General features: G+C 43.3%; 1 long non-coding RNA gene across 1 annotated transcript in view; it reads left to right on the forward strand.

Annotated features, from left to right (window-relative positions):
* LOC116911248 overlaps positions 1 to 16,669 on the forward strand; it is a 32,641-nt gene extending 15,972 nt beyond the window's left edge. The window contains exon 2 of the long non-coding RNA XR_004389319.1: positions 16,033 to 16,669. This is a non-coding gene — a long non-coding RNA (uncharacterized LOC116911248). The remainder of the gene's footprint in view (positions 1 to 16,032) is intronic.
* The last annotated feature ends 209 nt before the right edge of the window (positions 16,670 to 16,878 follow it).

The following is a 16,878-nucleotide window of genomic DNA, read 5'->3' on the forward strand; positions in this document are numbered from 1 at the left end:
ACAATTGCCCTCTGCTTGAGTTCTAGCCTCTTAATCTCCCAACACAAGGCAAGTTAGGCCTCCTTAATGCGTCATCACTATCGGCTGACGGAATGTGTCAGTGCCTGAACCAACATTGACTTCCTACCTTCTCTTTGAGGTACCAGGTCACAAATTGAGTCAGTAGATACCCTGGACTCAAGAAAATCCGCTGAAATCTTACAGGAAGCAAAGAGAACAGCCATCTGTAGAGATGTGGACAAAGCTGAGGAGTATCCTTCCCCTAGATACATGCCCTGTTTCTCTGGCTTAGAATGCCCCAAATATCAGCTCCTTGGGTTTAAAGCCAAATGGTTGAACAAATGGACAGACTCTTTCCCCATCAAATATTCTTCTTTAGTGTTTACCATTTCCTGGTAGAGATCAAGACTTCCTGGTACAGTCAAAGCTCCCTTTTGCCTCCCTCAGTCCCAGGCCCTGTGAATCAATCTATCAATGATGGTTATAGCCTAGGATAGCTTAGTTCTGTCCAGCCTTAGACACATACCTTAGTTTTGGTTTAGGAGTTTTAAAAAATATTTTAATTTTTGTTTTAACTATGTGTGGGGTTGGGAGGGCTTGAACATGAATGTGATATCCTAAGAAGCCAGAAGAGGGACTCAAATCTGCTGGAGATAGAGTTACAGGTGGTTGTGAGCCACCTGACATAGGTACTGGAAACCAAATGTGGATTCTTAGCAAGAGCAACAAGCATTCTTTTCTCCTGAGCCACCTCTCCAGGCCCTTGTCTTTGCATTTTTTTGTTTTTGTTTTGTTTTTTGTTTGTTTTTGAGAAAAGTTATCATTTTAGCCCTGGCTGGCCTAGAACTCACTATGTAATATGCCTCAGTCTCCCAAATGTTGCATACACACACATATCTGGAATTATGGTTGGGTTCACCCCCTCAAGAGTTAAACAGAAGCCACTTGCTGCATCTTGCTCAAAAGTGTTGCCAGACTCTCGATGTACCCTAGGACATCATGGGAACTCAATAAGATTTGCTGAATGAATAAACAAACTAAACTACAGTTCTTTAATGACCTGAAATATCATATGTAGTGAATAAATATTTATTGAATGAAATACATAAATGTAACTAAGGACAATACCTATCCGGGGCAGGGGCATTGAAAGAACGATTATAAGGATTAGTGAAATTATCTGCTTAATACAAGATTGTTCACACCTCCCCAAAACGAAGACTCCTTTCTAAATATGTGTAACAGAGCGACAAGTAGGATATCTTAGCCCATTCTTCCTTCCTGTATCTGGATGCCATTGACTTAGCTAAATATAGAGAGAAGTTAATTGGTTCATTGTTCTGGAGACTAGGAAGTCCAAGATAACAGGGTTGACATCTGAGGGGGCTCTTTAACCTGCATTATCACACCATGGAGGGAAGCCTAGAAAACCTGCTTTCACAGCACAGCCGCCTGTTCCCCAACACATAATCACTGCTGTTTAGTTGTTTTCTCTCAGAAACTTTGCCTCATGGACCTACAGAGACTCATAGGATAAAGGAAGATGAGGAGGTTCACCAGACTCCGTAAACTCAGGAAGTCACAAGACTCACAAGACCCCTCCCAAAGGTTATAGATAAATAGCAATGGTTGCTGAGAAGAGTGGACTCTTCAATGGAGTGTTACCTGAAAGATGTACAGGACCCTTGAGGAACGGAGTTTATGAAAGCTGTCACCTATGTTAACGTAGCTTCACCATGCTGCTTTAAGTCACACTCACTGGTTCATCGAGCTAGATGTGTAGACTCATTCCTTTGGTTTGTCATCAGTGTCTTATCCGGTGTGAATCGGTGCTTGTTCACACCTCTGCAGGGAAGGTCACAGACTGAGACTGTACAGGCACCTTGCCTTCGTCTCCCACTGTGCAAAGTTTCTGCCTCTCACCTCTGCTCTGCTGAGGATGGTTCTAGTTTCTTTCTGTTATCAAACACTCTGACCTAACAAACAAACAAACAAACAAACACAGCACAACAACAAAAGTGGGAAGGAGGAATGGGGTTATTTGGCTTATAATTCTAGGTCACAATCTATCACTGAAAAAAATTAGGGCAGTGACTCCAGGCAGGAACCTAGAGACAAGAACCATGGAGGGATATTGCTTGTGGCTTGTGCTCTAGTTCACTCACAGACTCGAGTTTAGTAGCCAAAGACCCCCTGCCTAGAGATGCTGCTTCCCTCCTGCACCAGTTAACAATCAAGGCAACCCCCCACAGACATGGCCACCTGCCAATCAAGGCTTTCCCCTCAGATGACTCTAGGCTGTATCCAGTCAACAATTAAACCTAACTAGTGACCAAGCCAGCTCAGTGAGTCAACAGGGTCTCAAGGGTGGGAGGGAGGATTGAAAAAGAAGAAAACAATTAGACAAGATTATAACTGACTCCAGCCAGTGCTGCGGCTGAAGCAGCTTTCATTCTCTCCAGCCTGCTTTTATATCATTCTGGTCTACCAGCCTGCTTTTATATCATTCTGGTCTATCCAAAACACATGGTTGGTTTTTAGATCAAAGACAACATATCAAGCGAAGTAAACAAGAAGGTCACACAAGATAGTAATTAAGTAAAGTAGTAAGCAAAAGAATCACACAAGGTAATAACTAAGCAAAATAGTAAACAAAGCCCCATGGTCATTGTTATTCTTATCTGAGCCTACTTCCTTGTGCGAGCCCAGTGACAAATGCCAAATTCCTAGAAGTGGCACGAAAAGCTCTCAACAAACTAGGACAAGAACCAAGTTCTCAAAAGATGGAATTAGGAGATGCATTCAAACCATAGCACAGAGTGAGAGAAGACTTTGAACTCCCTTATGTCTTCCCAGCAAGAGAATGAAATTTTAACTGATGTATTTTTTTTATGTCACACGTGTTTGATAGTCATAACATAACAATAAAATTCATTCATCTTTCCTTCCATTAGATTTAAAAAAAGACAAAAGAAAACATTGTCCAATTGAGTAACTAAAAAGATCCATCCAGTGGTTTTAAATGTCCACAAATTCTTTTGTGCCCCTTTCCTCAAGAGTATATAGCCTAATCATCTTCCCCTTGGGCATTCTGAACTTTGTTGTAATAAGTGAATTGGAGGTTGTGATTTTCAGTCCTGGAGGTCAGGTCATACAGAGCTCAATAGCTTCTAGCAGCAAGTTGCTCATTCACTCTCAGTCAGGTACAGCTCTGTTCTAGAGAAACAAACATATCCTGGTCAGAAACGGACTTCCAGGCAATATTTTACTTAGAAGTGATTCCCTCCAGCTCAAGAGGGTCTTCTCATACCGGTATCCCTGGCCAACATTTGGTCTGTCTCCTCACAAAGGGCCTGCAGCCAAAGTCATTCAGTTAACCTGCTTTCAAACTTGACCTACAGACCCTGTGGTCTGTTTTAAGCCAGAACTTTTGTTTTGTTTTGTTTTGTTTTTATGATGATGCAGAACCTTCAACTCCACAATGAATTCAACCCTCTGAAATCAGAAGGCCTGTCCAGCACTCCTGGGCTCCTAACTCCTTTGCTTCCTCTGAAGGGTTCAGTCCTGGGCTGCTGAGGTCTGGTCTGATGCAGGAGAGCATGCCTACCCCTCCCCCTGCTGTGTCTCCCTCCTTCCATCTTCTTCCCTGCTTTATTTGCAACCCCACCTTTCTTTGCTCCAGTGGCTTCATAACACTTGCCTCCGTGTTTTCATCATGGTAAGTCCTTGAAGAGATTAAACACCCTCAGGTCAAACAGGACCCTTGCCTTTCCCTTTGTTATTGGTACTGTGTTTTAAGACATAAGCTGTGACTGAACGGTTGGGAAGCTAGCTGAGCTGCCCATTGATTCGCTTTCCTCCTCTGCTCTTTAGTTTTATTTTTGTTTACCTCATAGATGTTATAGAATTTTAACTGTTTAATTGAAGTGGAAATTGACATATAACATTATAAATGTAACATTTAAGATACATACACTTGTCACATATAGTAACGTATATGATAACGAATACACACACACACACACACACACACACAAATTGGTGTATTTGGAAATAAGCATATGCCCATACAGCCATGAAACCACCTTCATTGTTAATGCTGTAAACGTTTTTAGCACTTCCAAGACTCTCCTCCCACATGGAAGGGTTCTTTGAAATTAGCATGACTGGCAATATGTATTTAATTTTTCTCCCATCAAATAAAAGACAACAAAAAAAGGAAAGGTACTAGGGACCTGGAAAGATGGCTCAGCACATAAACCTGCTTGTCATGGAGCCTCTCAACTAGAGTATGATCTCAAGAACCCATATGGTGGAAAGGGAGACTAAGCCTGCAAGCTTTCTCTCAAACCCCTAATTAAGTGCTGGGGGACACATACACATAGAGTTTGTCTGTCTGTCTGTCTGTCTGTCTATCATCTATCTATTATCTATCATCTATCTATTATCTATCATCTATCTATTATCTATCTATTAATCCATCATCTATTATCTATCTATCCATCTCTTCCCCCTCTCTCCCTCTAATATTCATTCACAATTAAGTAAAATATGAAATGAAATATCAAATGTCCTTTTTTGAATAATTAAAATTTTTAAAGGAGGGGCTGGAGCGACAGCTCAGAAGTTAGGAGCATTTGCTGCTCTTCCAGAGGAGTGAGATTTGTTTTACAGAACACAAGCAGTGTCTTACAGCCAACTGTAACTCCAATCCCAAAAGATCTGATGGCACAAGCACACACATGTGGTACCTGGACAATCGCATAGGTAAAACACTCAAATACATTTAAAACATTAAAGTTAACAGGCCTCAAAGACAACAATAACTGAAGAAGCGTCAACAAAAGATGGTAAAGGACTTTTGGAGTCAGGTAGAAGAAGGGAAGCTTGTGGAGTAGAAGCAGCCCTAGCAGAGGACCTACAGAGGAAGAGCTAATAGCAGCCTTAATTTTCCTAAACACTCTTGAGATAACCCAGCGACTTTGAGGATGAAATTTCACAAAGACATAAAATATGTTCTAAGACTCTCTGGAGAAAAAGAACCATGAGGATAACTCATGAGCAGATAGTTATGAATAGGTGGGTATGATAGGTAGATAGATAGATAGATAGATAGATAGATAGATAGATAGATAGATAGATAGATGATAGCAGATAAATAGATGATATATAACAGGTGGAGAAGGGGAGAGAGAGAAATGGAGAGGAAGACAGGGGGCTAGACAATAGGTAATAGGTGGAGGAGGGGACAGACACCTATCTAGGTGAGAGAATTCACTATGGGATCTGGTTCACACACATGAAATGTGGGAAGTCATGTGGGCACAGAATAGGAAGCAAGAATATCCAAGAACAGGACAAGATGATGTCTCACCTGCAGTGTTAGTGCAGATCTGCCCTTGCTCTACACTTTGTTTACGTAGTCCCTCAGCAGATCCGATGCCTATTCTGTACCACACTTACTCAGAGGGAAGGGAGTAGGACGGCTAGGTCTTCAAGGAAAACGTGGGACTGACTCATGGCATAGAAAGAGAGTGTTTGAGAATGCTACTGAAAGTAAAGGGATAAAATGACACACTGAACCAAGGAAATGAATTCAAGAGGCTGTGCTATTTCCACTAAAATTAAGAAGCTTGATGAAGGTGCTGGGCGCAGTAATACATGCCTTCAACTGAAGCATTTGGGAGGCAGAGGCAGGCAGGTCTATGTGAGTTCCCAGTCAGCCAGGGCTACATAGTAAGACCCCTGTCACTGGAGATAGATAGATAGATAGATAGATAGATAGATAGATAGATAGATAGATAGATAGATAGATAGATAGATAGACGGCAGGCAGACACATGTACACAGGAAAGCTGGTATCAAGTAGCCTGGGCTCTCAGATGGAGAAACTGCCCCACCTCAGAAGCTCAGAATGTTTATTATATCCAGTTGAACAGGGAGGGAGGATCAGCATACAGTGAACAGGGAGGTGGGGCTATGAGAGCACAGCACATTTATTGTACACTGTTGAACAGCAAGGCAGGATTATTCCATATGCCTGAACCAGGAGGAAGGGTTATGGAATCTCAGCATGTTTATTATCCATAGAGTGCTCATTATATATAGTTGAACAGGGCAGTGGGATTATTCCATACACCTGAATAAGGAGGTGGGGTTATTACATAGAACTAAGCAAGGGGGCAGCAATATTACGGACATCTGAACACTCAGACAGGATTATTATATACATCTGGCTATATAGACAGGATTATTATATACATCTGACCACATAGACAGGGTTATTATATACATCTGAACATGCAGACAGGTTGAGCCAATCTCATTAGGGACAGTATCTGGAGTAGTCTTCAAGATGTTTTACCTGGGGGCAGAGAAGAAGCTAAAATGGACATTTTCTGCACACGCTGTTAGTATTCACACTCTGTCCCAAGGAAGGCTTTTCCATCCCTCTGAGCCTCACCCAGAGAAGGCTCTGCTCTTCTGTGGGATCCAGGTCCTTGCCCTGACTGTGCCCATGTGAACAACACAGATTCACTCAGGACATCCACTTGTTCCTTCCAGTGAGTGGAAACATTGCACATAATAGCTATTGGCCTAACCAACAATTTCATTAGAATAGTACTAAGATAAGAAGAAAATGAGGGAAGGGGGAGTAATATACCATGTATGAAGTGAGAGGTTGGTGAACACTGTTAAAACAACAACAACAAACCAAATTAATACACTAAGGCTAGGGAGATGACTCAGTGCTTAAAGCACTTGTCACACTAGTATGAGGAACTGACTTCAAATCCCACCAAGTCACACAAAGTTGGGCACAATAGCATGCCTTTGTAATTGCAATGCTTCTTTGGAAAGGGAGGGAATGGAGATAGAACCCCCAGCAGCTTGTAGTACAGCTAGCCTGACACATACAGCAGCAAACAGCCAGAGATCCTGACTCAAGAAAGGTGCAACTCCAGGACTGTGAACTAAAATTGTCCTCTGACTTCTCGGCACATGTCCTCTGGGTGTGGCCACATTCACACACACACACACACACACACACACACACACACACACACACACACACAGAGAGAGAGAGAGAGAGAGAGAGAGAGAGAGAGAGAGAGAGAGAGCAAATTTTTTTTTTTTGGTTCTTTTTTTCGGAGCTGGGGACCGCTTATTTTTAATATGCACAAAGCAGCTCAATGTCTGGGCCACGCCCCAATTTCCGTGTTGCTAATGCCTCCCCTCCAATATTCCTGAATATTCCCAGAGCTAACCAGGGGACTGACCCCTGGGGACACTCTTGCCCGGATTCTTACCTGACCGTATGCTTTCTCTTCTGAAGCTCTCAAGCTTGACATTTCTGTTTCCCCATCATGGAGATTCTAAAAACTCTCCTTCATGGTCCCTTTGCCTAGGAAATCTGAAGTCCCAACTCTGACTCTCTGCCCAGCCATTGGCCACTAGCAACTTGGCTTAGCAATTAGAGCCAACCGGAGGCAGGGCCCCTCAGCGTCTTACAGGCAACTATGCAGTTTCCGTGTGATTCTGGGAGCCAAATGAACACAAATAGTATTAGAACCAATCCACAACACACAAGTATTCATGTAACAAAAATGTTTTCATGGACAAGGGATTCCCTAGCTTGGGAGTTCCTTAGACTGGGCAAACCTGGGCTGGCAGCAGTGGGTGGGCCTTGAGGACAAACAGTCCTGGGAGGTCCCTGGTGGATAGCACATTGAGAGATCTCTGAGGCTGGGGTCTGCTTAAATTATCCTCGTTTCCCAGAGTGACGCAGAGTCATCATTTTCTGTTCCTGGCTGCAGCGCAAACCTTTCATTTGGAGCTGATGGACTGTGTGAAAACAGGAGTACACAGGCCATTCATTCCGAGCTCTGTCAGCCAGGAGAGCAGCATGCCTGGCAGAGGCCATTCAGAGGGAAGCCCTGTGTTCAGCTCACCAAACAGAACCAGTTCTTCAGCCTGAGGGTCCCTCGCTTCCCTTCCTCTCCTCTTTCTTCAAGGCCAGCTGTTGTGTTTTCCACCCTTTGATGTAATGCAGTTCTCATAGGGTCATGTGTTTATACAATACCCAGACACAAAATCTAATTCTCTCTAGAATCCCCATCTTGCTGTTACAGTAGGAGAGGGGCCCTCCAAGCTGCCAACACAGTTGTCGATTTCAGCAGGGCTCAGGGCACTGGTAGCACACCACCATGTTCTGTACACTCAGAATGCTAACCACTTTTACAGAGGTTTTTGGGGAAGGCATTGCTCAGAAAATCTTACAGTGCATATTCTTTCCAGATGTGAGGGTGAGCTGGCTCCAACATCTGCCACCCAATACATATTTGTAATACTTTATGGCACTTTCTGTTTACAAGGCTGCACTTCTCTGGATGGACAGCCCCTCGTGGGCCAAGACTGTCTTAGGCTGAGCAGATGGAAAACAAGCCAAGGTCTGTAGAATAAATGGACCATGCTCACTAATTGATTTATTAAGTGTGGCAAGGGTCAGGGTTGCTGGAGAAAAATACTCGGTGTGCATTCGTACCTAGGGAATCCTGGGATTTGGAGGTGGTACTCTGAGGTCATCCTCCATTAGCTCACCTTTGGCCTTCTAGGAGAGATGACGAGAATTTGGACACACTCCATTTGGATTCCAGGACTTCAGAGGTTTGGTTAACATTGGAAGGAAACAATGGGAGAGGAGCAGGGACTGAGCGCCAACTGCATACCAGGCATGACACAAGATAATGCTGTCATTATGAGATCTGTACTATCCCTTCTGTTTACACAGGAATAAAGCAGGACTGGCACAAGAACTTCTCCAGAGAAAGGGGTACAGATGAGACCATTTGCACTGGCTTTTCTGACCAGTGATCTCTGTCTCTGTTTCTGTTTCTGTCTCTGTCTCTCCCCCCCATTTCCCTCTCTCTCCCTCTCTCTCCCTCTCTCTCCTTCTCTCTCCCTCTCTCCCTCTCTCTCTTACCCTGTCTCTCTCTGTCTCTATCTCCCTCTCCCTCCCTCTCTCTCTGTGTGTGTGTGTGTGTGTGTGTGTGTGTGTGTGTGTGTGTACAGAGAGATACCACAGTACACAAGTGGTGATCAGATAACAAACTCACCTCCCATGTTGTTTGAGACAGCTTGCCGTTCACCACTGCACACCTCAGATGGTCTGGCCTAGCAGCTTCCAGAGGTACACCTGTCTCCTTGCCCATCCTTCTATAGAAACACGTGGGTTGCAAAATCATCCTACTGCACTTTGCTTGATATATGTGCTAAGGATATATGAACATAGGTCCTCATGCTTTTGCAGCAAACCTTTAACTCACTGAGTCACTTCCCTGCCCCCACAACATGCTTATTCTTATTATATTCTTTTTGAGAATGATATTAAGAGTTAAATCAGACAGAGATCACTATAATCAAAGTCAGGGAGAGGCTGAGGCTGATGCTAACCAGTAGAGCCATATGTGTGACGTACTTTGAGAGCTTGGGGACAAGATACCTTTATCTTTGATTTCCAGAAAGATATGGTTGAGGCATCATAAGTCAGAAGCAATTAGAAAGGCTGGGGAGATGGCCAGTGGGCTAAAGTATTTGCCTTGCAGTTCTGAGGGCCTCCGTTTAGGTCCCCAGAAGCTGTGTAAAGCCAAGGGTGGGAGAGCATATCTCTAATCCCAGTCTGGCTGGGAGAGGTGAACACAAGAGTCTCCTGAAGGTCACAGACTGGCTGGTTTAGTGAACGCAACAGAGAGCGAGAGACCCTGTTTCAAAAAGGCTGAAGGTGAGGTACAATACCCAATGTTGCCCTGTGACCCCCACACAAGCTCAAACACACACATCACACACATATATGCATTATACACATGCCCACCACATATACACATACACATACACTCATGCACACATGCACATAAAGTATATATCACACAGCATTATTAAGCATGTTTTATATTTCCTATAATGTTGTTGCTTCAGCTTGAATATCCCATTCAAAAGAGATCTGAGCCACTATACGGGAATAAGTGGACTTTTTTTTGCCTTCCTTTTGCTGGTCCTGATTTTAGCTAGAATATTTTCTTTTCCTATTCACATTCAGAAATCTTTTCAAAGATTCTCTAGGGAAACAGCCAAGGACGTTCCCAAACCCCCAAATTTGTGACTGGAAATTTTATCTAAAATGCTGGCTTTTTCTTGAATCACATTTCCCGAAGCCACAAATTTCCCATTCAGAATTCCCACCAAACACTTACCACTTTATTGCTTAAATTCAAACGTACATGGTCATTCCTGACAAAAATACTCAGTCTGCTTTTCCTCTCTGCCAGGGGAGAATTAAGTCTTATTGAAGTCATTAGCTCTGTAAGTCAGACTGTAGTTCAAGTCTGTGGCTTAGGACAGTTGCAAATGCTACTATGCCATAGACCATTCAGGTCATTCCCCTTTCCCAGCTAGTACTTAGCAAAGGCCTTGTTAATTGTGATATTTTCCTAAAATCTACGTCACAGTGGCAAACTGGTGGACCATGTCACATGTGACATTACCTGAGAGCTATGAAAAAATATCTATTCAATACCAAATAAAGCAAACCAACAGCAGATAAGAGAAATGATTACACCCAACTATAGCTTGGTGAGCCAGTCAGTTTATTAGGACTACTTGCAGAACATGGGTGACTCAGAGGCAGTGTTATCACACAAAAGTTCACATAGTTTGGGTGAAGACTCATGAAAGTTCCATCTCTGGAGCTCCCTGCACAACTTGCAGACACCTTCACAGGTTAGAGTCTCTTCTTTCCAATAATTTTTTTGCTGCCTATATAATTTGAGGAAGGAGTGGCTTTTATGAATCTTATACGTTTCGGGGATTTCCTGGAACTTGTAAGTTGTTTGTTTCCTAAGCCTTAATGACCCTCCCTTCAAGATGCAATGTTTCCATTTTGGAAGGACATTACTTCACAGCATATGGTCTAGGTCCATCCCACTGGCACATTTCCCTTGGTCACTACCATATTTGGAAGCACTGCCTGACTGCCAAGCCTTAGAAGGTTTCTAAGAAATAATATGAATATTTAGCTTCTCTCAAAAACTTGAACTATAGATCTGGCCAGTTAGAGAAGTGAGGTGGCTACTGCATGCCTGAGCCAACCATACCTCTGGTTTCCATGGTCATTCTTCATTGTCTTGTAGGAAGTCTGTGCCTATCATCTTCAGCCTTGTGATCTCACATCAGTCCTAGACTGTTTATTTTTCTTGAAAATGCACACACACACACACACACACACACACACACACACACACACACACACACACAGAGAGAGAGAGAGAGAGAGAGAGAGAGAGAGAGAGAGAGAGAGAGAGAGAGAGAAGAGGATGCATGCAGGACAAAGATCACCATCAGGTATCCCCCAGTCAAATTTTTTTTTGGTATATCATTTCTCACTAACCTCACCAAGTCACCCAGGCTGTCTTTCCAGCAAGTCCCAGGGATCCTCTTGTACCTACATCTCCAGCACTGGTATTACAGAGTGCAACACCACACCCATGTGTGGGTTCTGTGGATCAGCTCAGGTCCTTATGTTCATGCTACAGGCGCATTACAGACTAGGTTTTCTCCTCTGCACCCTAATCGCATTTTTGACTCGAGATATTTTCAATAATAAACCTTTTAGCTACAGCTATTGCAAGCTGAGATATGCATCTTGTACGTTCTTGTATCTGTCTCCTACCAGGAGATGCATATGTGCCTGAGGAAACAGCCCCTCCATTCCCAACACACAGGTGGCATGGAGAGACGAAGCAAGTGTAAAGGTTAGATGCGCAAGCACGCTTGTATTTCAGGGACAGCAGACAACTTTTAAGCCTAAATATATCCCATAAAATTTTCAAAAATGTTTGTGCCCACACAGTATTAAAAAGTAATCCTTGGTTGTTGATGTGTGGGCAATTTAAATGTAAGTTTAAATTTAAAGTGAGATTTATTGATGATCTGAAACTCGGGGCTGTTATTGCCAACCCTAACATAGAACATTGCCTGGATCTTTACACGTCTTCATAACATTTTGTGAAATGCATGAATACAGAAATATATGAATAATTGACAGCTCAGTGGCTTAAGTTGGCTGTGAGTGGCTACGTTTGATAATCTCTGCAATGGAAGAAGGGGATAAGAGAAGAAATGGGAGGGAGAGGAGAGAAGGGGAGGAGAAGAGGAGAGAGGAGAGGGAGAGGAGGGAGGGAGAGGAGGAGAGGGAGAGGAGGAGAGGGGAGGAGGAGAGGGGAGGAGGGAGAGGAGGAGAGGGAGAGGAGGAGAGGGAGAGGAGGAGGGAGAGGAGGAGAGAGGAGGAGAGGGAGAGGAGGAGAGGGAGAGAAAAGTCCCTTGGCATTAGGACAAAGATGGTGCCCTAATTAGAATTCATTTCATAACCAGGGCTCATTTTTGGACAACCAATTTTGCTTCTGTTTATGTTTCTGTCTTCACATCAAAGCACTGTGTTACGCAAGGCCTGATGCCCTGATCTGGGCCAGCGAAGACTGCTGAGATTTGAACAGGGAATTTTTTATGCTGGAACAGCACACAGTAACTATGCATCTGGTATTGGGGCAGCTCTTCCTGCCTCTCATCAGCTCTTCAGAGGCAGGCAGAACAGGACTGGTAGGCCTCCGTTTATTTATGGAGAAACGGAGAGGCTAAATGATTTATTCAAGATTGCACAGCTTGGAACTGATAAAGGAGCACTTTAAATTGAGCTTTCTAGCTTCGAGGCCAAGTGCCTTCCACTGGATCGCATTACCTCCCTAAATATGAGCCCTAACTATTCACTAAGCAGAGCCCCTTCCTTAAGCCAGAAAGGATTCACGTATGTAAACAAAGGTTCAATCCGCAAGCCTGCCCAGTACCCACCCTTCCTGGCTGTGGATGTCGGCCAATTCTGGCTCCTGCTACGAAAGATCTCGGATAAAGAGCGCATCCCTTTAAATACTTTGTCCAATGTAAAAGACAATCAATTTTACATTCAGTCAGCTTCAAATGCTCTTATTTCACAAAGCTGGCTCCACAGCCGACCAGAAGACTGTAGACAGCATCTAAATTTGGGCTTTAAAATCTGTTTCCAAGTATTAATTTTGAGTGGAAACAATTTTGGTTGAATTCGGGGATTATAAATATTCCCCAAGAGTTTTGGGGCTCTTGGCCGCTGTCTCCAAGTCTCACTCTGGTTTCAACCTAGGGGGCTGTTAGATCAGAAGTAGACAGCCTTGGCATGTAGCTGCTCCATGCGCCTGTAGCTGTCTTGAAAACATGATCTAGAAATGTTGATATTATAAATGACCATTTTTTTCCAAAATAAGATTTGCAGAGTTGAAAGTGAACTCGGATGCCAAAAAGTCTTCGAAGGACAATTTCCATTCAGGGAGATCCAGTTACCTAGCTCCTAGAAAAGTACGAAGACATTCCTTAGGGCAGCAATCCACACACTGTTGGAGGGAAAACAATGAGCACTGTGGAGACACGGGATGTGCGAGTCTTTGGATGAACTAACTTCACCCATCCATACAGGAGCCATGGGTAATTTTAAACAGACAGACAACTGAAGAAAGTCTCCCAATGTCACTTACAGTGGGGTGATGCTCCAGGTAAACACAAAAGAGCTTAAGACCAGCTGTGCATAGAAATTCTGGTAGATAGTATGCTAAGGAGGGCTAGTTAAAGATGAGTGGAGTAAGTCAGTTCTGACTTCTTTTTTTTTTTAAAGATTTATTTTATGTCTATGAATATACTGTCACTGACTTCTAACACACCAGAAGAAGGTATCAGATCCCATTATGGATGGTTGCGAGCCACCATGTGTTGCTGGGAATTGAACTCAGGACCTCTGGAAGAGCAGTCAGTGCTCTTAACCACTGAGTCCTCTCTCCAGCCACCCAGTTCTGACTTCTAAGGCAGGAGTTCAAATCTAAGCCAAACTTCATGAACATATCGTGGTTGAAATCATGATGGCTGAACTTTTTGTAAGAGGACCTCATGCTTGGAGGACCTCTGTGTGCCTGTGAACTTAACCGACATGTATGAGAAAATTACCCCAGGGCTGCTGTGTGCAGCCTGCAGCATCAGGATTGTTGTGTGATGGTGTGGCATTTGAGGTTTGGTGGATGGAAAGAATAAGGCAGAACCTTTAAAGATGGAGATTCAAGAATCCAGCAGCTCAAGATGGAGGGAGAGAGAGGAGCACCCCCAGCAATAAGTTCTGGCAGCCAAGTGAGGTGATAATGGATGGAATTCTTGCCTATTTTCTCACCTAGAAGGCGAACAATTGGCAGGAACATTGAATCTTATCATAAAGCCTCCAAGGGGAGAACCAACCTGGATACAAGAGGCAGAGCTTAAGGGTCCAAGGTTGGCAGGACAGCAACAGTACTGTAAAGACAATGACTTAATTGGGGGAGTAACTACCAGTGATTGCCACAAATGGAGCTCCAATTGTTCCTTCAGAGGCCTCAGCTGATCACTCAGGCAGCTCTCATTCCTAGGTTGCCCCTTCCGAGTTATCCTTAAGGCACAGGACACAGACTTTTCTGACCATTTCCAGGGGACAACTGAGTTCTGCCAATGTTTGTGTCAGCTGGAGGAATGCTTTATTCCACCTTAAATGGGGGTCCAGGATTGGAGCTATACCTGGATCTAGTTCTTTATTCCACTGGGGATTTACATGTCTGACTGGTTGTTACTGGTGACAGAGCATGTTGCAAGATGAATTCTACCAACAGATATGGACCATTCTACCCAAAAAGCCAGCCATCAGGATACTCATGGAGGTACAGTCAACACTCCAGTACTGTCTTCTGTGATCTCTAATCTACAGTTTTCTTCAAAGAAATGTAGCTGAACTGCCTTGTCTAAAGATGATAACAAGCGAATATCTTATCACAGCTAAAATGGAACAATGGATTGTTTCCTACCGCAAGAGAACAACTAGTAAAATAATTAGTTGAAATTTCCTCCTATGTTCATTTTATTTCACTGTGTTATTTTAGAAAGTCTCACTCTTACATTTTGTCTTTAGATATATATTCTATGACATAATCAGTTGAGAGCAAGACCCTCAAAGACCCATGAATCAGAGTCTACTGTTATTAGTCAGAATATTTTATTTGAAGCAAATGTGTTAAGCCTTGTGACACAAGCCTATGTGTAAACTAAAACTGCTTAGGAGAATGACAAGATCAAGACCCAACTGAAAACTTAGCAAGACTCTCTCTCTCAGAAAAGTTTTAAGTGAAAGGGGTGTGGAGATAGATAGATAGATAGATAGATAGACAGACAGACAGATGATGATAGACAAATACATACATGCATACATATATGCATACACACATACATACATACATGCATACATATATCTATACATGCATATATACATACATAATAGGTAGTTGACTGATAGGAGATGAATACAAATAGGTAGATCAAACACATTTAAAATTTATTGACAGAGGTTCTCAGCCTCTACTTTCTTGACTTATTTTCTTCATTTTGCTCTAAGTATTTATTACGTATGAGCATGTTATACTATCTCCCGTTTTTCTCCACTATGATAGCATGTTGCGTGCAGACAGAGACTGTGCCCCGTTTGCTCACAGATACATCCTAAAATCCCAGAATATTCCCTGCACACACTTGTCACTTTGGTATAAGAACCACTGTAGTTCGTGATTAAGACAGAACTGCTCTTCAACTCCTCACGGATGTGCTTACAGCCTAATCTCATCAGAGGACATTTTCTTCATCTCACTTTCTTCAGTCCATCCTCAGAGCAGTCTGGAAATCCCAATCCTAAGCCCACTCAGGACATCCTATGAAGACAGCCTGGTGAGGCTCAGGGGGTACTGCACCATTCATCAAATTCCCAGTCTTTCTTTTGCCATTGTCTTCGTCCCCAAGCTTTGAGTACACGTTAGCATTTGAGGAGGAGGCAGGGGCCTCCCTTATCAGCCAGAGGCAAGGAGGCTGATGCATTCCATATGTTCTGTCTTCTAGGACTTTCTCCCCTACTGTGTTGACATTGCCTTCACTGCCACCAGTGTTGATCAAAGGTACCAGATCTCCTGTCAAGAGACATCAGACTGAGTGGAAGATCTCCTTGATACCCTTCTAATAAAGGGTACAAATTCTTCCCAGAGATCCTGGACAGCAAAAACTGTTCCTTTATGGAATGTCACCACCTGGCACAGCCATCTCTCACTTAAGCCAAAGAAAATTCAAACACACCCCAAAACAGCTAGTACACTGTGGAAAAGGAAACTCTAATGGCTTCCTGTTGTAGTTTAAATGTAAAATGTTCCCCACAGCCTCATGTATTTAAATTGGTGATGCCATTTGGGAAAGCACTGTGATCTTTAGGGGTTGCACCTTGATGGAAGATGTGCATCACTGGGGGCGGGCCTTGAGAAGCCCAGCCCTACTTCCTGTTTACTCTACATGATTTGTGACTATGAATGTAATGTGCCAGCTGTCCTCTGGCTCCAGCTGCCACACCCCCCTCTGCTGTGATGGAGCATAGGCCCTTGAACTGAATAAACAACCAAGTCCCAACTCACCAAAATCCCTTAGCAGTAAGGACTCGCCCTATAATAATTTCACTAATAAATGTCCATGAAAATGGTTAAAACCTTCAGAGATATCCAATCTTTTGACATCATGAAATGGTAATGTCATCTACAAATGGTCTGGGTAGGATCTGAAGCTACAGGAGAGCAGAAGATACCTGAGATTCACAATCGCATGTTGGTACAAACACAGAAGACCTGCCAAATGACAGGTCTCCAACTTGAGATGGTTTGGCTTACATTTTTCAATTTTATTGTGGTACAAGATCAATGAGCA

This window comes from Rattus rattus, chromosome 10 (assembly GCF_011064425.1).
Source record: "Rattus rattus isolate New Zealand chromosome 10, Rrattus_CSIRO_v1, whole genome shotgun sequence".
Taxonomy (NCBI): domain Eukaryota; kingdom Metazoa; phylum Chordata; class Mammalia; order Rodentia; family Muridae; genus Rattus; species Rattus rattus.